General features: G+C 46.6%; 1 protein-coding gene and 1 pseudogene across 4 annotated transcripts in view; both read right to left on the reverse strand.

Annotated features, from left to right (window-relative positions):
• SHISA6 (shisa family member 6) overlaps positions 1 to 24,323 on the reverse strand; it is a 276,516-nt gene that overhangs the window by 83,962 nt on the left and 168,231 nt on the right. The gene's annotated exons all lie outside the window — the stretch shown is intronic.
• On the reverse strand, positions 3,580 to 4,289 carry LOC129497435 (40S ribosomal protein S8-like; annotated as a pseudogene).

The raw sequence follows: 24,323 nt of genomic DNA on the forward strand, positions 1-24,323 counted from the left end.
CCTCGCCCACCACAGGCCACGTCCATCAGCAACAGAACGTGCCAGCCATGAAACACGTGGATTCAGAGTGCAAGAAAAGGGGAAGAAGGAAAACTCATTGGAGGACATGTTGCCAAAGTGGCTTTTGGGAATCCATCACAGAGGACTGAGGAGGAAATCTGTCAAACGAGCCAGGATACCAAATACGAAGAAATATGAAATGCCTGCCTCCTCTCTGGAAAGGTTTAGACGGAGGAAAAAGAAAAGAAAAGAAAAGAAAAATCCAACCCACAAAACCAACCCTGCAGAGGCTGGAGTGGGGCGAGCTGTTAATGAGTCTGGCATTAAGAGATTTGTGTTAACTCAAGGAAGGTGGCTTCATTCCCAGGTTCCATTCAGCCTGTTTGGGGGAGCAGTGGGGGTTCTTCTCTGAGGTCAGCAGCCATTAAGCTGAAATATTCAACTGTTCATTATTCCCACAGATTACACCACTTTCTCCAGAGTATTCTGGGAACGAGACAATTGCCCCACATTGGCTGAATTAGCCCAGCCCTAAATTTCTGAGGATATTGCCTTTTACTGAGAGGCCTTCTCCTCAGAAAGCTGTAAATGCTGTAGGTCACTCTGGTTCCAAATGTCACCTTGACACCATTTTTGTGTGTGTGTGTCTGTGCTGAAATGTGTATTGTTTATCATGCCTGTGGCCTTATTTACATCTGAAAACAGGTCATTGTTACGGAGGCAAACGGAATGGCTTCACTTCCTTTGGAAAAAGCACGATGGCGCCTAGTTTGAGAGAAGACTAGGCTCCAAGACTCCTATAGAGTCTCCACAGGAGCAAGATCCCATTGTCAAGACTGGAAGCACCTGCTTCTTCGGAGTGTCACCTGGAAGAAGCAAGAACATTCCAGAAGCCAGATCTCACTGGAGTCTCCCTCAGCTATAGGAGACTAGCAGGCACCTATTAGTCTTGTTTTCAGACCAGGAACCCGCAGTTCAGAACTCAAGTGATTTGCACGAGATCACAACGGCAAACACAAGATGAGAAACATCCTGAGCACCACATCAGGGGAGCTGGGTCAGGAGAGGATGGATCAGGCTGCAGGTCAGAAACATCTAGACAAAAGGAAGAGAACACTGGCCTGCTTCCTGGACTGGACACAACAGGGCACTACATCTCCCACACTTCTGCCCACACATGGATTTCAGCTTCACCGTCTGCTGTAATTTCTTCTCATTCAATATTTGCCTGAGAATGTTTTCGCTGACAGCGGCCTTTCTGGGGAGGAGTGTTGGGGAACTGGATTAGGAATGTTATATTCCAAAGGTCAGAGGCACAGTAATTAACATGACATGCTGGAATTGGGGGCTGCTGCTGGGTCTCGGTACCTCTCAAGGCTTCCAGTCTTTGTCTTCGAAAATAGTCCCAGTGTGGATGGAGGGTGTGCATGTGTGTATTTTTCTATGCATTTTTATCATGTGGCCAGATTCGTGTGGCCACCACCAGTCTGCTGATGCATGGTTCCATCCAAACACAATGCTTTGGCCTACGCTCATGCTCTTGCCTCTGCATGCATCACTCTCCCTGCTTCCCCGCCTTTCCTATAATTGACCAAAGCCTGCCCATCTTTCAAGCCTCACCCCATTGGTCATCTCCTTTAAGAAGCTTGGTCTGGGGGCACCTGGGTGGCTCAGTGGTTGAGCATCTGCCTTGGGCTCAGGTTGTGATCCTGGGGTCCCGGATTTGAGTCCTGCACTGGGTTCTCTGCAGGGAGCCTGCTTCTCCCTCTGCCTGTGTCTCTGCCTCTCTCTCTGTGTCTCTCATGAATACATAAATAAAATCTAAAAAAAAAAAATTGTAGACTTCCACTGCTTACCATGCTATAGCCCTCCTTGTCCATCTATCGGTACCAGCTCCCCGAGCCCTTGGGCTCTTCGAGATCAAGGACAGTGCTCTCATACCTCTGCACCACCAGCACTTAGCCTCGTGCCTGGCACACAGTAGGCACTCAATCACTGTTTCATGAGTGCACCTGAATTTTTACAAAGAGTAAATGTCCCATGGCTGAGGACAAAACCAAACACAAAGCAACACTGTCGTGTAATTAGGATTTAATATATTCGACAAACACTGGCATACCTGCATCGCTAAAACACATTACTATCAAATTTATCAGAGTTATTTTGCAAAGGTGTGTGTGTGAGTGTGTGTAACGATTCTTTTGCATGCAATTACAGCTCTTACTTCAGGACAGTTAAAGACTATGCTGATTCTCTCCTAAATACTTCCACTGAGTTGGGTTTTTTTTTTCTTTTTTTTTTTAAGCATTACACTTCCAGCTTTATTAAAGACCATTTTTTAAAAGTTGTTTTAAGGGATCCCTGGGTGGCGCAGTGGTTTGGCGCCTGCCTTTGGCCCAGGGCACGATCCTGGAGACCCAGGGTCGAATCCCACGTTGGGCTCTCTGCATGGAGCCTGCTTCTCCCTCTGCCTGTGTCTCTGCCTCTGTCTCTCTCTGTGTGACTATCATAAATAAATAAATAAAATCTTAAAAAAAAAAAAAAGAAATAAAAGTTGTTTTAAAATCACCTCTGCAGGGGGGCCTGGGTGGTTCAGTTGGTGAAGCGTCTGCCTTTGGCTCAGGTCATGATCCCAGGGTCCTGGGATTGAGCCCCACGAGGGCCTCCCTGCTCAGTGGAGAGCCTGCTTCTCCCTCTCCCCCTGATTGTGCTCTCTCTCTCTCTCTCTCTCTCTCTCTCTCTCTCCCAAATAAATAAATAAAATCTTAAAAAAAAAATAAAACCACCTCTCAACACCTGCATTTTCTATAAAACTGTCACACCCTGCCTTCTAATAACTCAGCTGCACCATGCAATGAAGTGATCTTAGAATTGGATACCAAGAAAGTCACGGTCTCCTCTGTGGAACTGGTAAGGCTCTATCTTCCAAATAACCAGATGTGTGTGTGTATATATACATATATACCAACCCTCCCCTCACTGAGCCACCCTGGTGCCCCAGCTAGCTCGTATTAACTATTACTACCAGTGAGGGGAGGGGCGGTGTTATATTATTATATCAACTGCTTTCTGACTGCCTCTTATTTCTCCTGAGAATTGTAAACCATTTGTTAGATAAACCTCTGCTGCTTCTTCCCTTGGCGTAAGCCTCCTAGGGCTGTGTTTGAGAAGCTCCACCCAGATCTACACCTGCAGCTAGAAGCTTCTCTTGTGGTGACTTTAGATTTGGAGTTCAGTTTTTGTTTTTGTTTTTATCATCATTGTGATTTTTGTTTTGTTTGGGTCCAGAGCATCTGCGTCCACAGCACCCATCCCTCCTGGCTCCCAGGTAACAAGGGATCTCCTGCAGACCTCCCTTTGTTTGGACTGCTCTGGAGGACCAGCAGTGTCACGGGGATTGCTTCCATAACCCCTTGAGACGGCGTTCCCATGTACTGTATTACCCATTGGTCGTTTTCATGAAATATGGTAACAGAAAAAGAAAATTCTTTATGGCTATTTTCATGAAATATGGTTACAGGAAAAAAGAGACAAAAACTTAATTTTCTTCTTCCTTTTTCTTTTCTTTTCTTTTTTTTTTTTTTGAACAATAAACACCTTTATTACATGACCGAAGATAGAAGATTTATTTGCCTTTCCGGGCTTTGATTTCCCTGAGATAGAACTCCAGCTCCTTGCCCTCTAGCACATAGCCATCTGCCTGGCTACAATGGCCTGGTCTTGAAGCGATGCATGCAAGAAGCTTGCCCTGCTGGAACTGCTCCTCCAGAAGACTGCTGATTTTGGAATTCTTTTTCCTTTCATCATACTTCTGAATTTTCTTTGATGATTTTTTTATTTAAAATCTCTTCCTTAAAAAAAAATAAAAAAAATAAAATAAAATCTCTTCCTCCTCCGGTGTCAGCTCGGCCCCCTTCCTGCATCCCAAGGGCAGTGCATAGTGGGACTCGTATCACTGTCAGTACAGTGTGCTGTCAATGTGCACGATACAGTTCTTCACCAGGGTCTTGGTGCAGACCAGTTCATTGTCGGATGCATTATAGACAACATCGATAATCCTTGTTTTGTGTGTACAACACTCCGAGCCCCAGGAGAAGTTCCCCACGTCTAGCCTCAAGGCTCGATACTTCTTATTGCCTCCCCAGACTTGAATTGTGTGTATGTGGTGGGGGCCAATCTTAGTATTGGCCACGGGACGTCCCAGCTCATGCTTCTGCTTCTTGTGGTAGGGCTTGCTCTTGCCCCCGGGTCTTGGGGCGCTTGTGTCAGTTGTCCCGAGAGATGCCCATCGCTCTCGGCGCTGGCTGCGAAAGAGATTCTCCTTCCTTTTCTGATCTAGACTTTTCTACTCCTTTTTATTTCCCATTTTTTACTTGTCCCGTATGGGGTACGATGTCACAGATCCTTTACAGAAGGAAAATGCGCCTCCCTGTCTGGTTCAAGTGTATCGGACCTCGTGACCTTTCCTGACCCGACCCTCCCCTACCCACCTGAACTGACATTCTCTCAGGTCTCAACAATTTTATCCTATTATTGCTTCTGTTGCAGCACAAATAATATTTCGTTGCAATTGTTATCATGGCTGAGAATCGCCCCAGACTACCAGGCAAGCTGCATACACTTTTTGTGCTTTGGTTTCTTTTCCTATAAAATAGCCATAATAATAGCCTCCACCTTATAAGGGTAGGATGGGAGGCCTGACACACCGAGCAACCACTTAGCGAATAGCCAGCTCATATTTTGTTTTAAAGACTTTATTTATTTATTCATGAGAGACACAGGGAGAGGGCAGCCCTGGTGGCGCAGCGGTTTAGCGCCGCCTGCAGCCCAGGGTATGATCCTGGAGACCCGGGATCGAGTCCCGCGTCAGGCTCTCTGCATGGAGCCTGCTTCTCCCTCTGTCTGTGTCTCTGCCTCTCTCTCTGTGTGTGTCTCTATGAATAAATAAAATCTTAAAAAAAAAAAGACAGAGAGACACAGGGAGAGAGGCAGAGACACAAGGAGAGGGAGAAGCAGGATCCTTGCGGGGAGCCCGATGCGGGACTGGATCCCAGGACCCCAGGATCACGCCCTGAGCTGAAGGCGGATGCTCAACCACTGAGCCACCCTGGTGCCCCAGCTAGCTCATATTAACTATTACTACCAGTGAGAGGAGGGGCAGTATTATTAGTTCTAATGCTCCCATTGTTAGCCGTGCCTGGTACCTACACAGCATTTGCAGAGTGATGCTGAGTGATGAATGCCTACGAATATGTGATCCCCCTCTCCGGGCAAGGGGCATCACACTGGCTGCCCATTTCTGAGATGGGCAAGTCAAAGCAGACATAATAAATGGGTGGAGCTGAAGGGGTGCAAACTCCTGGCTGCATGCTTTGTGCCAAGAGCTGCAGCCCTTATCTGGGGGGCTCAGACACTTGCAAGCAGAAGGAAACTCTTCATATCTCAGGGTGCCCTTCAAGACTCTTGAAGACACAACTTCTCAGGTTGGGGCCAAGCACATGTTTCCAAGCTGCCAAATGCAGCCTCTGCTCAAATACCTAAGACTGTGGAGGAGGGAGTGCGCAGAGCTCGGCGTAATCTCAAGCCCTCCAACTTCAACCTGACTTTGAGCTAGTTCTTGGCTTTCTTTTCCTCCCAAGAAGTGCCAGGATGGGACAGGATGTCGCCCTACCTCTGCTCCCACCCCCTTCTTTGCAGGCACGTGGGTGAAAGTGCTAATGAGCAGGGGCCTGGCTGAAAGACAGGCTGCAGGTGACAGGTGACACATCATTACACTGGACACTCAGTTCATCTGATCCTGGCACTGCCACGCTGTCTGGGACCCACAGTATCCCGCAGACTCCTGTCCCCGGGGCCCCGTCCCAGCACCCCTGGGGTGGGGGGGTGGGTGCTCTGTCTATTGGAGGGTCCCATCCAAAGCCTAACTCTCATTCCTGGACTCTTTTAGCATGGGCAGTACCAGTGACCTGTGTGTGTATGTGTGTGTGAGTGCGTGTGCACACGCGCACATGCGCAGCACCGGGCTAAACATTTTATGTCTTATTTTATTTAACCCCCAAGACAGTCTTTCTGAGGGTGGTATTGTCAGTGGCCCCATTGGCAGGTGCAGAAAACGAGGCTCAGAGAGGTTAAGTACATCTGCGAAGGTCACGCAGCTGATGAAGGCTGAGCTGCTACAAGAACTCAAGACTCAGAGCCTCTGCTCTCCATGGTGGTGTTTCTTCTGCTAGTGTCTTGGGAGCAGAGCTCTGGGGACAGCGAGGTTTCCAGCGGGAAGCAGGGGACACATGGGCAAGGAAAGAGCCAGAAACGTGAGAGGCTTTGCTGGAAGGCAGGTTCAAGTGGGGCAGGTCCAGGCTGCTCCAGGGCAGGATGATTCCTTGCTGGCTGCCCCGAGGTTAGGCCCCATCCATGTGACCTGGACATGACTCTCCATCTCTTTAGCTATAAAACAGGGAAAGGCGTATGGAGACCTGGCAGTGTTCTGAGCTTCCAATGCCAAAATGCTGGTGGGCAGCCCCGAAGCCTGGTACCAAGGTTCTGAGGGTTATGATGGTGCTAGAGATGGCACTCTAAGCCCAGAAAGGGGCAAACAGGGGAAGAAAGGCTCCCCCACCCCACACACACCCAGGGAGACCTTCTAGAAGTTTCTGCAGTTTCTGCATTCTGGCTTTGTCCCTGGTCCACCTCCAAGGAGTCCTTGTTAGCAACAAAAGGCCTCCAGTGTTCTGTGGTTCAGCAAAGGTAAGCTGGCCTCAGGCCTGCTCGCGGCCCGCAGAAGCCTCCCTTAGATGTTTCTAGTCTGTGTCCTCCAGTGCTGGGCCTGTGGCATTCATCGGGGGACTAGCCACAGCTGTCACAGTCCACCCAAATGAGGTAGTGTGAACAGGTGGCAGGGTGCCGGATATATGCCAGCTTAACGTAGGGAGAAATGTCTCACACGGGGATGGAGGGTGGCCGTGAATATATTTTGGGGTTGAAATTCAAGTTCACGGTGACACTTTGGGCATCCCACCACTCCACCATGTACACATCCACTCTGCAGAGTATTTTGGAGAGTAACTTTAGGTGTTCAGTTTTTTGTTTGTTTGTTTTTCCTGTTCTTTACTATTCCTGGAGGCTCAAATCAGAAGTGACTCAAAATCTGTAATGCCGCCCCTCCCAGGGGTCTCCGTGGGCTCGAGCTCTGGCCCATCCACGGATGAACACCTGACTCCTGGTGAAGTGGCCCGCCTCACCCGAGTGCAGCTTAGGTAGTTTCAAACCTTTTGTCTGCCAGAGTCCCAAAGATGTTCCTGTCTCCGACGGTTCTAGGTAGGCCCATTTTTAAAGGATTTCTGATCTCTCTTCGGCAGGAGAGACCCTCACACCTTCCATCACTATGATCTCTTTTGAGCTCTGCCCCTCAGGGGTAGCGTGGGTTATTTCAGGCAAGGTAGCCTGTGGGAGGCTCCTCAAGAACCTTGAATCTGGGCTCCTGCCAGCAGAGGACCTGGGGAGGATCTCAGGGAGGGAGGAGCACCTGCATTCATCAGAAGAGGTGGAAGCTTGGTGGGAAGGTGGTGGTGGGCTCTCCTCCTCTCCCATTTTCTGCTGCTGACCTCCTGACATCACCGAGTCTTTCCCCTTCTCTCCTTTCCCGTTGAGTGGCCCTGTGTCTCCAGCCCTGAGCATCCTATCCAGCCTTCTCCCTCCCAGGCCTGCAGTATAAGCAACATCTGGGTCTCGGAAATAGCTAGGACAGCAGAGGCAGCAGCAGGAGTGGCCTTAAGATTAACCAAGGAACTGGGATCCCTGGGTGGCACAGCGGTTTGGCGCCTGCCTTTGGCCCAGGGCGCGATCCTGGAGACCCGGGATCGAATCCCACGTCGGGCTCCCGGTGCATGGAGCCTGCTTCTCCCTCTGCCTGTGTCTCTGCCTCTCTCTCTCTCTTTCTCTCTGTGTGTGTGACTATCATAAATAAATAAAAATTTTAAAAAAAAAGATTAACCAAGGAACCGCCACTCACTGGGGGGCTGCTGCCCTATCTCAGGCATCTGCTCTGTGTTACCCACACCCAGCATCACTGAGCAAACCGCTGCTTAGACAGCCAGCTTGTTGCAACCTGCAGGAGGGAGGTGAGCCAGTACCATATACATCAATTGCCCCAAGGCCATTAAGATCCAAATCCAGAGCCGTGTTCTCTACCAGGCCACCCTGCTCCTGCATCTGCACCAGAGCTGCTAGAATGCCCAGAGAAGGCAGAGGAAGGGTGGGGGCACTGGCCAGCAGGGACCAAGGACTGGTGGGCTCACTTGCTACAAATCGTATCCTTCTCCCATATCCCTCCTCCTCTCAGAGAACCCCACAGAAGTCACTGGACCGTAGCGGCTGTTGACCAGAGTTCAGTACAGATCATGACATAGCAAACACTAGCTTCGAGTTCCCACCGGTCAGCCTTGTAGCTCTGCACCTCTTTCCTCTTTTCCACAGCTCCTCAATGAGAGAAACATCTATAGGGCAGGACCCCAGTCCTGGTCTTTCTGGTTTCTTGCTCAGCACTAAGCAGGTACTTGATAAATATGGAATGAAAGAATGAATGAATGAATGAATGAATGAGTGAGTGAGTGAGAGAGGGCCATCTACCTGCCTCTTGTGCAGTTGGGATGCACGCCTCACCACCCTCTGCCCCGCTGTCTTTCCCTTCCCTCCAGCAAAGTACAAGAATGTCTGAATCACCAAATAAGGTGAATCTATCTTCTCAGTAAAGAACCAGAAAATCTGGAAGACTTTCCAGCTGTCATCAGACCATAAAACCCTCTCTCCCCAGGGAGCAAAAAAAACTTGAAACCAAAAGAGACACAGAAGGAGGCAGAGTTGCCTTCAGATGTTTCCAGAAGCGATTGCTCAGAAGGGAGTGAAGGCGAGGGTGGAAGGAGGAACTCGTGCTTGTTGAATGCTCCTAGGTAGGTGCAGGATAATTTCCCCACAGCTTTATTTATGTCACACCCATCCTATAGATGACATTCAGGATTAGCTGGACCCGGTGACTCAGCCCATGCGATAATGTCTCTTGTCTAAAGCCTCACAATTAGCAAGTTGGGAGATTCAGGATCCAGCACGGGTATGTGGGACTCCATTGCGCACAGTTTTCTTTAATTTTCTGGGGATCTAAGAGGCCTCTAGTTTTGGGAGTGTGTACGCATGAAGTCTGTGGCTCGCCACTGCTGACTCCTAGCGTTGCCTGTGTTCTCTTTGGGAAGGAGAAAAGCAAGCAAACAACGTGTGCCTTCAGCCGGGCGTGGTCAGGAGTGCCGCTGCCCAGAACACTGGCTCCTCCGCTGGCAGTGTGTCCACCCTGAGGTGCTCTTTACTCTTCTTGGAGCTCAGCATCGGGCACTGCCGACGGTCCACCTGGACCCCTTGGGTCCCCTCCATGCCTCCTGTGCACCTGTCCCCTACGCAAAGCCTGTTCTTGCCTCCAACGGACATACTCACCTCTCTTCTTGGAAGGATTTTCTTCGGTGCAGAGAACTGGAAATGTCTGAAAATTTACACGCTCCTCCAATCCCAACCAAGCCCTTAGCCAACCACTGCCAGGTCCAGGAGTAGCAAAGCCCAGCCTCCAGGCCAGCACTGCTCTAGGAGTAATGAACACCCCAGGGGCCCTGTGAGACCAGTTCTTGAGACTTTGCTGAGATTTTCATATTTCCTTCCCTGCTTCCCTCACCTGGCCTTGAATCCTCAGCTCAGGGTTAGCTGACCATATAGGACTTCTGCGGTGACATAATTCGGTCCTTAGTCATAAGCATATGTAACAAACTCATTCTATTTCAAAGAGGCTATTAATCTTGTTGGAAAACAATGGGCTAGATTTGACTCACTTTCAGGGACCAATGTGACTATATCTGGAGAAGGAGCTTTACTTGGAAGGAGGTAATAAAGGTTGAATGAGGTCATAGGGTGGGGCAGGCACCGGACTTCCGTATAGGAAGAGGAAGAGACACCAGAGCCCTTTCTCTCCCTGGGTACATCCACAGAGGACAGGCCACGTGAGGACAGAGCCAGAAGACTGCTGACCGCCCGCCAGGAAGAGAGCTCTAACCAGACACCCATCCTATCCAGCTGGCGCCTTGATCTTGGCTTTCCAGACTCTAGAATTGTAAGCAAATTAATTTTTGTTTAAACCACCAGTGTGTGCAATTTTGTTATGGCAGCCCGAGCAGACTTAATATAGTTACTAATGGCACAGCCTAGTTTCTTTTTTTTTTAATTTTTAAGAAGATTTATTCTTTATTTTAGAGATAGAGTACGTATATGAGCAGGGGGAGGGGCAGAGGGAGAGGGAGAGAGAATCTTAAGCAGACTCCCTACCAAGTACAGAGTCCAATGCTGGACTCAATCTCACCACCCTGAGATCATGATCTGAGCCAAAGTCAAGGGTCAGATGCTCAACCAACTGAGCCACCCAGGCATCCCAACACACTCTAGGTTTTTAAACATCCCTTGATGTCTAGAGAATGGTGAGGGACAAAACAGCTGGTGAAAATAATGCTTAGGCCAAAACACATCACTTATTAATGAATTAGCTAGTAATTAAACAAAGAACATGGAGATAGGCGATGCAGGGATGCCCTTAGGGAGCAGTGCATGGTGAGAAAACTTTGCAGAAAAGGTGGCAAGTAAGTATGGCAGGAATCTTCATCCACCCTGGCCCAACCTGCCAAGGTTCAAACGTCACCATAATAAGTGACATCACCTAACAAATGACAAGAGTCATTTATGGCAATTTCCAATCTGATCATCACCAGCCCCACCTTCAGCAGTGTCAGCTCCAATATCTCAGAGCCACTGTCAAGGCCCTGTTGGTTGCTCTGCAAACCACATCTACCACTACACCTGCTCCTAAGGACCTGGAGGTTTAAGGACTCACTCACACAATCAGAAAGTGAGTAAGGGAGATAATGTGACACACCGGTGTTTAAAACAACAGGCAAGCACATGGAATGGAGTGCACCTGGGGCCAGGAGAAAAGGACTCATTTGGTGAATCCACCTATTTGGCCAACGAAGAAATCCATCCTGCCATGCCAAGTATGCTCATGGATTAGACAAGTCTATCACCGTCAGCTTGAACTGAAGATGTAGAACAAAGGAAATGTGTTACCACAAAAGAAAAATGCTAAGCCAGGGTAGCTGACACTTGTGACATTCTACCTCTGGTTTCAGGCACAGTTATGGAGGATAGTTCCTCGCAAGTGTAGACTCATGCTGAGTCTCCAAGCCCCTAGGAATCCTTAGTTTTCACCCAATGGCAGCCTGGAAGGGTGGGGAGTACATGGTTCTGGGACAATCCTTGGCCAACAAGAGATAAAAGCCAGTGGATAGGTCACCCAGAAGCCTCATCCTTTCAGTTGACAATTCTGGGTACTTTGCAGAGATGTCATCTTAATCAACCCCCTGCCGTCTGCAGTAGCACCTGACAGTGCAACCCTCTATTAGCTGTTCTCTTTTCTTCTCTTGTCTTCCTGCCCCTCACTATTGCTTCCTTGGAATAACCTCCCCGAAGCCAAGACCCTCTTTTCAGGGGAAAAATCAAAGGTAGCCACTCTGTAGCCACATGTGTATTGTACACAGGAGGCCAATGAATTTTCTCCCAGGACTGTTAGCTTTAGTTGGGTGGTGGTCATTACACGAATAGCCATCTGTGAGTTTGATCTCATGGTTGGAAAGACCAGATTTCCAACGATGGTAACAACTAAGTTGAAAGTTAAATCTTACAACTCCATTAGTTTCTTCCAAAGTCTAAAATAGGTGTGACTCAGTGTCTGTATAAGTCTGAGGCTTGAATAACAAGGATTTATTTCTCACAAGGGAAAGCCTGAGATCAAGGTCCCAGCAAGGTAGGTGTCATATCCAAAGGTCTCTTCACTTGGCTTGTAGGTGGCCGCCATCTTGCTGTGTGCTCACATGACCTCTTTTCAGTGCACACAGGAAAGAGACAGAATGAGTTCTCTCATGTCTTATTAAGGGTGCTAACCCTTACAAGACCAGGGTCCCACCCTCATGACCTCATCTAACCCTAAACATCTTCCCAGAGCTTCACAAAAAGTATCATGACACTGAGGATTAGGACTTTGATGTGTGAATTTGGAAGGACACATTCACTCCATAATAATCCCTCTTCAACAGCCTCCAACTGTTTCAATCTTTAAAATCTGTGAAAGACGGGCCCCTGGGTAGCTCAGTGGTTGAGCATCTGCCTTTGGCTCAGGTTGTGACCCCGCAGTCCTGGGATCGAGTCCTGCATTGGGTTCCCTGCAGGGAGCCTGCTTCTCCCTCTGCCTGTGTCTCTGCCTCTCTCTGTATGTCTCTCATGAATAAATACATTTTAAAATATCTTTAAAAAAATATGCTCTCTTGAGCTTGTGTTTTGAGTGGAGTAAGTGAACATAAGGACAAGAATGGCTGAAGGTCATTCAGTCCATGGGAGGCACCCTCTAGGGGGTCTTGAGTCTTGAGTATTTCTCAGCCAGGATCTCCATCCTCCTCTTTTATATTTTTTAAAAGGTTTTCTAAATATAATCTTTTAAAAAATATATTATAGCCTTATTGAAATATAATTCACATACTATATAATTCACCCATTTGCAATATACAACTCCTTGATTTTTCGTATATTCACAGAATTCTGCAACCATCACCACAATCAATTTTAGAACATTTTCATCATTGCAAAAAAGAAACTCTGTACCCATTAGCAATCACTCTCCATTTCTCCCGAGCCCTCCAGCCGTAGGCATGCACTACCCTATGTTCTGTCTCTACAGATTTGCCTCTTTTGGACATTTCTTATGAATGAAATCACTCAAAATGTGGTCTTTTGCCACTGGCTTTTTTCACTTTGCATCATGTTTTTAAACTCTGTTCCCTAATGTAACATGGGTCAACCTTCCACTCCTTTTGTGACTGGATACAATTCCATTGTATGGATATAGTACATTTAATTTATCCATCCATCAGTTGATGATTGGGTTTCTCTCATCTGTTTTTATTACCTACCCAATGTCCTTCCAATAAATTCCTTCTCTACTTAGGTTAGGCAAGGTGGGTTTTCCTTGCTTGAAGCTAAACCCCTGTAATAGACACAATTTTCTGTAGATAATATGTATTTCAGATGCAGTGACTCTAGGGTTCAGGTGGCATCCAGGCCTGTGGTTCATTAGACTTTAGCCTCTCCTACAGGATTCTCTGTGAGGTAGGCTCAACATGAACGTTGGGCAGCAAACCAGAACTTACAGATAACTGTACATTTGGGATGTCTACCTAAGGGTTTCCTTTGCACTGTCTCTGAGCAGGCATCCACCTTGCCTCTGATCCCAGGGACACTGCCCACGGCCAACAGCAGAGCCCACCCTCTGCACAGGTGCGAAGTCACAGGAATCTAGCTTAGCTTCCCATTCTTTCAGCGTCTTCTCCATGGACCATCCCTTCACCACCACAGAGCCTTTATTCATCCTCTCTTCTCTGACCTTTAATGTCCATCCTCATGAAAGAACTTCGATCATTTTGTTCTTTCTTACAAGCAAATCTGCTTTTAGGATCCCAGAGTTCCTGAAGGGCACTCTGGGTGGCAAGGCATTTCAAATCAGTTTGCTCCATCTATCAAAGGAGGAGCAAGAGTGGTTGGACATGGTAGTGATGTTTCAATTGAATTTGTCAACAGAAGCAGTTCTTCAAATGGATCATGGATGGAAACTGACAATGCAGATGAGGCCAAGGAGGAGCTACTCTGGTTGTTTGTTTGTTTGTTTAGTTAAAGTACCTAAATCCACCTTGGAAGATGATGCTAGAGTCCCAGCCCCAAGCTCTGGTGTGTCTGTAGACTGAATAATTTGGGCTTAAGGAAATTTGCCACTTCATGGAGCAGAAGAGGGAATAGCTCTCGGGTAAGATCAATCCGGCTGTGGGGTCTCCTTAAGAAATTCACAGGGTGGAAGTTTAAAGAAGAAATAACTCCGAAAATAATCTTACACTTGAAAACAAAGAGGCAAAATTAGGAACCCATGCTGTGCAAAATGTCCCTCCCTTAGGAAGGATGCTTTTCCCTTGGACCACGAGAAAACTAGACTCAGTACATAACTTAACGTGCTACTTCTCTGACTCACTTGATATACTCTGATCTTTGAGCAAAGTCTGATGTAGCCACACAACCCTATGTAAAGGGGGGGAGGTGTCCGTTAACAGGGAAGAGCCACAAGGGGGGCCCTGCTGTCACCTATGTGGACACGGCAGCCTACCAAGGGACCCACGTCCATCCAGGATTTGTGCATGTGAGCAGCTTTAAGCCAGGCTGCAACTCCTCAAGGTATGGAAGGCAGAAGAGAGGCGCCCGCAGCCAGAGGAACCAGCCACTGTGTTGGAGACCCAGGCAGCATAAGAGAAGCCAATCCCACCTCCCAGTGGAAGAGCGCAATGGGGCCATGACGTTTGTGATGCATACTAATCTATGCTTGGGACCCTCCCTAAATGGTTCCAAACCTTGACATGCAACCTTGGGTCTACCAGTCCCCAGCTGAGCAGAAACTAGCTTAGCAAATACCCACTCCAGCCACCAAGGCTCTTCGGTGACAAGGATGCTGCTCCACTTAAGCTTCTTTCAAAAGCCTCTTGCTGAGCTGTGTGTGTCAGATCAGGCTCAGAAAGGGATAACACTGCTTGGGCTCTGTTCGTGCTTTTTGCTGTTCCAAAGCAAGGAGAGTCCAGAGCGAATGAGGTGGCGGGGTTCTTACCCTGCCTGTGAGTCATGCCATTGCTCCCTCTGGTCCTGATTTTAGCCAGTTGTGCTCAGAAATAGAAGGCTGCCAGGATGCAGGCACTGTGGGGCCCAGGTAACTGAGGTGAAGGTGAGTGCCTGCCATGCCCTCACACCAGCCGGCTGTAAGCCAGAACCACAGCCCCTCTAGGGGCAGCCTCCACACCCTCTTCCTCTCTGCTCCTTCATCTTCTGTCCAAAGACACATCGGTAAGGAGGGTTTGAATCGCATCCCCTCCAAAGCTCAGTGACTCCCGATGATACAAGTTTTTGTTTTGTTTTGTTTTAAAGATTTTATTCATTTATTCATGAAAGACACACAGACATAGGTAGAGGGGGAAGCAGGCTCCTTGCAGGGAGCCCGATGCAGGACTCGATCCCAGGACCCTGAGAAAACACACCCTGAGCCAAAGGCAGATGCTCAACCACTGAGACATCCAGGCATCCCCCAAAACACAGGTTTATTCCTCGTGCATGCTACGTAGCCACTGTGGGTTGGTAAAGGGGTGGCACTAGAGAGTCTGTACATCTGCCTCGCAGGGACTCAAACTCTGCTGGTGCCACAGCAGAGGGAAAAGAGGGGTCTTGTAATCAAACACTCGAGCCTGGAAGTAAGACACTGCTACTCACAACACATGTGCCAGAACTGGTCTCCTGACCCCGCCCAATCACAAGAGTAGTATAAAGTACAGTTCTCTGATGGGCCAGGAGTGGACCAAACTGGAGACACTCAACCAATAGGCCCATGACTATGCTGAATGGAAAAATGAGCTTTTAGTGACAAGAACCAATTGCAGTTGTAACCTCATCCCTTCCTCACTGTGTGATCATAAGCAAATTCTAGAAGTCTGTAAGCTTCACTCAGATTCATTCAACAGGGCACAAATAACTATTAGCCCCCTTCCCTCCTTTTCCTATTCGAATCCCTAAACATGGGTAACCATCTTGAAGGATATGATTTAATAATCACTTTCACCTTAAAGGGCAAACATAGATAGTAACTTAATTTTATTGATTCCCTCCCCTCAGTTCCTATGAGATGTATTTGCATTTTGATGGGCAAAGTTCAATTGGGCAGATGGGCTTTGAACTCCGTAGGATGCAGCCTCTGACATGAATCCCATGATTCTCACCCCCAGTATCAATTCCCCTTGTGGGATCAACCTCCTCTTGAATGTGGGCCAGGCCCAGGGACGTGGAGAAGTGATGGGCATCACTTCTGTCACCCTCTCTCTTGACTGCTCTGATGAAGCAAGCTGTCCTGCTGTTGGGAGTGGCCCAGGTGGCAAGGACTAGACGGTGGCATCCAGACAACAGTCCCCAAGGCACTGAATCTTGCCAACAAATGCTGAGTGAACTCAGAATTGGGTCGTCCATCCATTGGGCCTCAGGCTGACTGTAACCTCAGTCAACCCTGTGATTCATTCTTGTGAGAAACCATTAACTAGAGACACATGGGAAAGCCACGCATGGATTCCTGACCCGCAGCAACTGTGAGGAAAATCAGTGTGTGCTGTTTTAAGTCAAGGAGTTTGGGAATCATTTGTTACACAGCAATAGATAGCTAATACAAACCTAGCATTCTGCTAGGTGGAGAAGCCATGAATGCATAGAATATATCTCCTGCTTGCAGAGACAATCTTGCTGCCACCAGCCTGTCCCCACCCTCAGTCTCCCTTCTTTCAAGCAGGGACAGTTTTGTCATTAAACCCTGCCTAGTCATACTCACAGTGGGCTGTTTTACAATACACGGGTGCCTCCCTTGACCGCAGACTTCCTTAGGACTGATTAATTCTGCCTTAGCTATTACAAAGGATCAAGTACATCGCTGTTTTCCCACCTCCTTTTTGCAGTTCTTTTATCAGGAGACAGTGTGCTGCTTTATCAGGATAAAATCCAATTCTGGAGCCAGATCACCTGGCATCAGGATCAGTCCCCCTACTTATTAACTGTGTGCCTTTGGGGACGTTGTCCCAATGTTCTTTAAGGGTAAAAGGAGGATAAAATAGCACTCAGGGTTTTCTGAAGGCAAAACAAAGTATTACACGTAAAGAGCACAGCATAGAGGCTGGGAGAGGAGAATGTACTCCATCGAGGTTAGCTATCTCAATTACAGACTTCATGCCTCACTTGACAGGTGGAATATTTAGTATTTGATGAACTGCTATACTATGCTGTCACTAGTCTCTGCTTTTACACTCAATCCAAGGCAGGAAACTAAGAACAGTCAGGCCAGGAATGGCCCCAGGTCAGCCCAACTGTATGTGCTGCTCCCTCTCCGTGACCCAAGATGGCAGGACACTGCACAGGGGGATTTTATTTTGCTTCACTCATGTGGTGGGCTGGGGTTCTCTGTTCTCTTCCCTTCCTATTGGCCCTTGGACCACGCACTTCTGATGCAAAGGGAGTCCTTTCACACATGAATCCCCATCAGTTAGGTCATGAACACAACTCGTGAGAGGCAGGTTGTTCAGAAGTATTTGGGGAATGACTGATGGATGGATGGATGGATGGATGGATGGATGGATGGCTGGCTGGCTGGCTGGCTTAACTAATTAGCCCATCAACTTGAAGATGCTTCACTCTGTACAGTGAGGCCTAGGGTGGGATGGGACTTGGCCCTGCATCTTTGAGGGTGTCATGGGAGCTGACAGGAGAAAGCTAATGAGAGAGGGGTTCCTCTGGATGTTTTGACCGAAAGGTAACCAGAAGAATTTTTTTTTTTTACAGGGCACTTGAACACATTCCGAATTCATAACAGAGCACCAAGCTGCTTCTGGTAAAATCCTTATAGCTGCAGCAGGGTTAACGTGGGAGGGACTGCAGTGGTTTCTGTGGGTTGTTTTCTGGACACCAGGGATGTGGGAGAGGAAGCTAGAGCAGACAAAAAGATGAAGGCAACGGATCCGGAATATCTAGACCAACAGATAAGGAGGTAGGGATAGGGAAGTGCCTCCCCAGACCCAATTTGTTACTCTCCCACATGTCCATGGTCACTAAGGCTCTATGGGAATCACAGACAGCAAATGTTTCTTGTGTAACCATTATGTACAAACATACCTATTTTTATTTCTAATTATTAAGGTGGATCTATTTTAGGTTTATAAAGCTTTGAGAATGGTTGAAAGATGGATATAACGTTTTTCTTGCAGTGTGATAAAGAGAAAGGATTTACAGACTCCAGGGTCCTTCTTCTGCCAGAGGAAGAGTTGTTGTTGTTGCAAAGTTGTTCCTCGTCCTACACGGTGCCATTCTTCAGAGGTATACAGAGCTCCCCAGTTAGTAATGCTCTCTCTTCCAAAAATCCACAGAACCTTCTCTCCAACTTTCATATTTACCATCGGGAAACATCTCCTGGCCCATCATTTCCCATGATACCATTCTAATTCTGTCATTCTACTTAGAACTCACTAGACTCCATCTTTCAAGCCAAAGAAGCCTCTCTGCCTACTTTATGAATACTGGAGTCTGAAAGCCAGTACACAACTGTCCTCGCGTGGCCCCTTTCTGTGCTTCGAATGGTCCACACTTTTCAGGTTTCTCTCTCACCTTTGTCATTCTGTATACGAGACTTAACATTCTTAAGACTGTCCTCACTGGGAAACCACTTCTGTAATTTTGCAGGTTGTAGGGGACATTTGGTTTACCATCTGATAGTCATCTTCCTCCTTCTGGTGACCACATCCTGGTTCCCGCTCAGGAACTGGCATCCTCCCCTACTCCCTATCCATGTGGCTGAGGTGAAGCTGCACCCATCCCATAGTGGGAGCTCGTTCACCTCAAGTAAATCAGTACATAACCCACAACCCTGTCTACAATGACTGGCTCCATGTTGGGCTCAGAACTCTCTCAGAGCTAATGAGACACAATGAGTGTTTCACTGGGGCTTCAGGGAAAGCGATTTTGCTTTCCTTGCAGAACGGAAAACTTAGAGGATTTAAGGGCTGGAGCTGCTGTCACCATCTGGCTACAACCACCATCTGGCCTACCACGTGACGCCTGAGAATGAAGCCAATGTAACTAAAGACCCACTATGGAAGATTAAAAAGAAAAAAAAAAAAACCTGGGGCACATGGTAGTATTTTTGAGCTCCAGATCTAGTTGTGTCTCAAGCTAGACCTAGCCCTGAGTTTTTCATCTTACACAAACCAATAATTTGTCACTGTCCCTACACCAGTTTGGATTGAATGCTCTGTCACTTGAAGACAAAGGAATTCTCACTGATACAGCTGCATTTAGTGAAAGCCATTTTTATGCCCTAAAATGTGGCCATCTGAAAAGTCAAAGGAAGCAGAACAAAAGAATGCTGGAAATGGAAAGGATCTTGTCGAGTGACAGCTCTGACCCCATTGATTAAAAGATGAGGAAACGGAGTCAGAGCAGGGATGTCTGTGCATGTGTCCACATAGTTGCTCAGTTAGCAGAAGCAAGGGCAAGATCCAGATTTAACATCTAGCTCTCTTTTTCACCTCTTCCCATTTATTTATTTACCTAATTTGAGGGCGGGAGGAGAGAAAGCGTGAGCTCACAAATGGCAGGGGAGGGGCAGAGAGAGAGGGAGAGAGAGGATCTTAAGCAGGTTCCCTGCTGAGTGCAGGGCCTGACACAGGGCTCGACCTCACAGCCCTGAGATCATGACCTGAGCCGAAATCAAGAGTTGGATGCTTAACTGACTGAGCCACACAGATGCCTCCATCACCTCTTCCCATTTAGACTGGAATGGACCCATTGTCTACAAGGGTGAGTATGTTTCCAATCCCTTTCAAGAGCTTACCAAGGTGACCCACTTCTCTTTCTTCCTCCCTCTGTTTCTCCTTTCCTTCCTTTTGTCTCCTAGTGGATGTAGATTCTTTTCTTTTGATACAGATTCCCTTTCTCATTCCTTCTGCTTCCCTTCCACCCCATCTAGAAGTAATGATGATCTCAAATGTAGCTGTTACTCCCCTACATTGCTTTGTATTCTAAATGTAAGAAGAAATACAAAAAGAGTAGATACTTCATTGTTGGGCTTCATAATTTTATGTCAAAAATATTCTACATATCCTGTTGGACCTTGCCTTTCTCACTTAGTATTAGTATTAATGATTTATTAATGTTGATGGAGGTAGATTCCTTCGTCTTTATTTGTGCAAAAATGTATTTATTTTGTCTCACCTCCTGAGTGACTTAGCTGGTTATAGACTCTCAAACTGATGGCATTAGTGTTTCGTCACAGCGTTGCCTGGTGTAATCATAAATATTGAGAAGTCTTCTGCTAGTTCAAGTTTTTCTCTGGGTAAGGAACCTGTCATTAATTTCTATCTGCTTTATTTTTTAAAAGATTTTATTTATTCATGAGACACAGAGAGAGAGGCAGAGACACAGTCAGAGGGAGAAGCAGGCTCCCTGTGGGGGCCCCGATATGGGTCTCAATTCCAGGACCCCAGGGATCACGACCTGAGCCAAAGGCAGATGTTCAACCACTAAGCCACTCAGGAGTCCCTTCTATCTGCTTTAAATGTGACCTAAGTTTAGGGTTTTGATTATCTCACTTGCTTGAAGTTCAATTTGTTTCTCAAATCCATGGATTTAAGTCATTTATCAATGGTGGAAAACATTTTATCGTTATCCATTCAAAAACTGTTTCTCCCATATTTTCTCTGTTATCTTTTCCTTCTGTAACATATAACATATTAGTTATATGTGGGATTTACAGATTTTAAACTATTTAGCCTAATTCTCTCTTTGCATACTTTTGTCTCTGCTCAGCATTCTGTATAATTTCTTGAAATGATTTCTGATCTACTAATTCTCCCTTTGGTGGTATTTGATCTACTATTTAACCTTAACACAATTCAATTGTGATTTTTCCACATCTAGAAGTTTTGTACTTGGTTCTTTTTCAAAGTTACCTGTTCTTTTTTAATAAGATCTTAATTTTTTATGAATAAAATAAATCCTTTTTCTTTATATTTTCAGTTATTTTAAGGACACTTTTTACATACTTTTCCAGATTGTTCTGTTCAGGTTCTGGAAGTCAAATTATTGGATAGCTTGGCTGTATGGTGAGCTGATCTTTTGTGGGATGTTCCTTCTTCCTTCAGAAATCTCAAGGTTTGCCTTTCCCTATATTTCTGTTTTTGCCTATACTGAGCACTCTAGTTGTATCACTGTCTCAGGATCAGTTTTTCTGTTTTCTGTTTTATTTTTTTTATTTTTGTGTGTGTGTTTTATTTTTTAAAAGATTATTTATTTTAGAGAGGGTTCAAGGGGTGGCGTCGAAGGAGGGGAGAGAGAGAATCTCAAGCAGACTCCCCACTGAGCATGGAGCCCAACATGACTCAATCTCATGACCCTGAGATCATGACCTGAGCTGAAATCAAGAGTCAGACACTTAACTGGGCCTCCCAGGCACCCCAGTTTTTCTGTTTTATGATGTAGTTTCACCCTGGTGGTTCTCTATAACTGCCCAGCAATATAAAATCAGCCTTCAGACCTCTAAGAAATGCATTCTGGTTTTGATTTTGCAGAAAAAACTTTTTTTTTCCCAACCAGATGCAGACAATGAGAGAAAAGCTTCCTTGTCACTGCCCTGTGATGATGGGTACATATATTTAGGTATAATATGGATGCAGTTCTTTGAGGTCCCTGATTCTATGATTCCCACTTTGCTCAGGCCTAAGGTTCGGGGTCCTTTTTCTGTGTGGAAGAAAAAAAAATTAAATCCCATAGATTACTGGCATAAGAAAAGCACTCTTTTCCACCTCCCAAGAGTAACTGCGAAACCAGTCCATACATTTACTAATAAGGTTTTAATTTCTCTCTGGAAGCATGGATTTCCCCTTCTTTCAAATTCAGCCATGCATTTTATTTGTATTTCATCCAGAAACTTTTAGTATGCATAGTGTGAGGTTATCTTAGTGTACGTAACCCAGTGTAACCTCTGGATACCCTTGGCCATGTCTTTCCACTGATGGTATTTTTGAGCGTCTGTGAAGATCTCCTGACCCAAATGCACTCTTGGAGGTGGGAAAAAAATATCTGTCTCTGTGTCCACCTTTGTGGTGTGCCACTGGCTTAGCTTACTATGGTCTCTGCAGTGCTTGTTCTAGGTCCCTCATCTCACTCATAGGCATGTCATGTGCCTGGATGTGCATACCTCTTGGCTCTACTTCCTCAGCTATCCTGCTGCTACCAAGGCATGAGACACTATGTGGCAATGTCCTGTCCAGCTGGCCTTCCAGTGAGGCTTCAGGTGAAGAGATGGGGAGTGCCAATGGTTTGCTTCCATCACGAGCTTGGTCTGAGTATGGTGGTTTATGCCATGGATACTGCTTTCCTAGGTGCCAGAGATCTGGCTTCCTAGGTGGCTATTGGAGGGCTGAGGAGGTAAACTCCCAAGTGCAGGAGAGCTGATGCCTCCTGGGACAACTATGACCCAAGAGAGACCAGAGCTAGCATAAAAATTCTTCTCTCTTCCTCCTTCAAGATGGATTATTAAAGTTTGCAGTGGTTTCAGGTGGCCTCCCTAAAGAGAGACCAAGCAACCCGCTGTGTTTATTCTAAAAGCTGCGATATAACCCCTCAAATGTGCTTTCCTGCCTTTCCAGAGTCACTTTTGTTTTTTCCACACTTCCAATGACCACCCCCCACCCCTCGTCGCTAGAGTTGGACTCCCCTGTATACTGTTAACACCTAAGAATATGCTTTCAGCTCCATTTTTTCTAGGGAATTCAGACTGAGATACATGCTTGCCATCTTATGGAACCTGTGGCCCCTCTATCCAACCAGGCAAAAATTGGGGGAAGGTAGAAAGTCTCTCTGAGAAAAAGGTACATTCCTTCCATTGTTTTTGTTTTGTTTTTATGGATATCAGGCTTGAACAGTCTCTCAGTCTTTCTACCCCATGACCATATTGTATCTTGGTACTGGACACGGGCAAAGTGGAGAGGGTGTGCAGAAATAGCTTGCAGTATAAGAGCCGGGCAAGCCCTCTTCTAGATTCATGCTATGGGCTGCACGTCCTTGACTTGTACAACCCCTCCTTTGGCTTATATAATAAAGTTTAACGGTGGACATTGATGGCGCCTGAGAAATCCCCCTGGTGCTGTTATTTCCCCCTTCTTTTTGTTGAGAAAATTATCTTTTCCAGCCATGCCTCTCTGCTGAATCTGCAGGATACTTCTGATAGTAATCTTCATTTTAAATTGGAGGCTCTCTAAAATTTCATTGTGAAAACAATGTCCTTAACATAGTGCTTTATCACCAGGAAAATGCTACATGGAAACATTTAATCGTAGAATCTTAAAATTGGAGAGCCAGAGGAATCCCATGACAATGCCTGGCATAGGGAGAGATTCGATATTCATTAAAAGACTGGACACCTTTATAGGAGAAAATATAAGATGGTGAGAAGGCCTAGGAGATGAGGAATGCAGAGACATGGGATTTAGCCCTGCCAGCAATAATCTGTAGACTCTGAGCAGGTTATTTAACATAACATGCCTGAAATTGACTTCAGAACACTATTCCTGTGTGTGGAGAAATCCCAGGAGAGGCGAGAGACAGAACCTTGCCTCCTACTACAATGTTGTAAGGCAAGAGACCATGGAGGGTTGCTTTGGGCGGTGGCAGTATCAGCTCCTTCTGGGGCCAGTGGCAATCGGTCAAGTTGTGACAAGAGCCATGCCAACCATGCTCTCCTAGTGGCATGTTACAGCTGCAGCCCCTGCCCTCCACTTTCCAGTGATTCCTGGATAGTTTCTTAGCCTGGATCTTCAGTGTTGCTATTCAGCCTATGAACTACGTGAGATCACTCCAATATGCTCCTTTTCTAGTTAACTTACAGGCTTACTTCCTGCTGCCTTCAGCCAAAACCCTACAAGTAGAAGGTTCAAAGCCTCCTCCCTTGTTCCTAAAATCCCACAAACTGCTTTGTAATCCTGTGGACTCTACAAAGCATGTTCAGCCCCATGATCATATTTCATCTTCAGAATAACCTTATGCGAATGCCTCATTACCCCTCTTACGTGTATGGGAACAAATGCTGGTTGCGGGGGTCGATGGTTGGCTTGGAATTGTCCTGATGGGGCAAGACTTGTGCCCATTTGGATTCCATGTGGTTGTTATAGGTCACCAGTGGAACCGTGCATGGCCAGATAAAAATTAGATGAACGTCAAGGAGGGCTCCAATATGAAGCGTGCTTTACAATTATTATTGCTGTTTAATATCAGGGAGATCTCCCTGGATCTCCACCAGGGAGAAGGTGGCAGAAATGTAAGATAAAAGCACATCTGAATTCCAGCCCAATGTTCCTCTATACCCCCTCTCTCCAAAGCATGTTTTTGTTTCATTATATTTATAGGTTACTATTTTGGTACTCTTTTTTTCTACAGGTGGTTTTGCCATAGGAGTAAGAGGTCTCTTGGTGTTTGAAGGATTCAGATTTGTTCATGGTGCTTTCAACAGCCACACAAAAAACGTCTCCACCTTGCCCCAAATCCTTAATGGTTCAAATGCTTGAGGTCATCTGACCATAATAGTGATCTAA

Source organism: Nyctereutes procyonoides, unplaced genomic scaffold (assembly GCF_905146905.1).
Source record: "Nyctereutes procyonoides isolate TBG_1078 unplaced genomic scaffold, NYPRO_anot_genome, whole genome shotgun sequence".
NCBI lineage: Eukaryota > Metazoa > Chordata > Mammalia > Carnivora > Canidae > Nyctereutes > Nyctereutes procyonoides.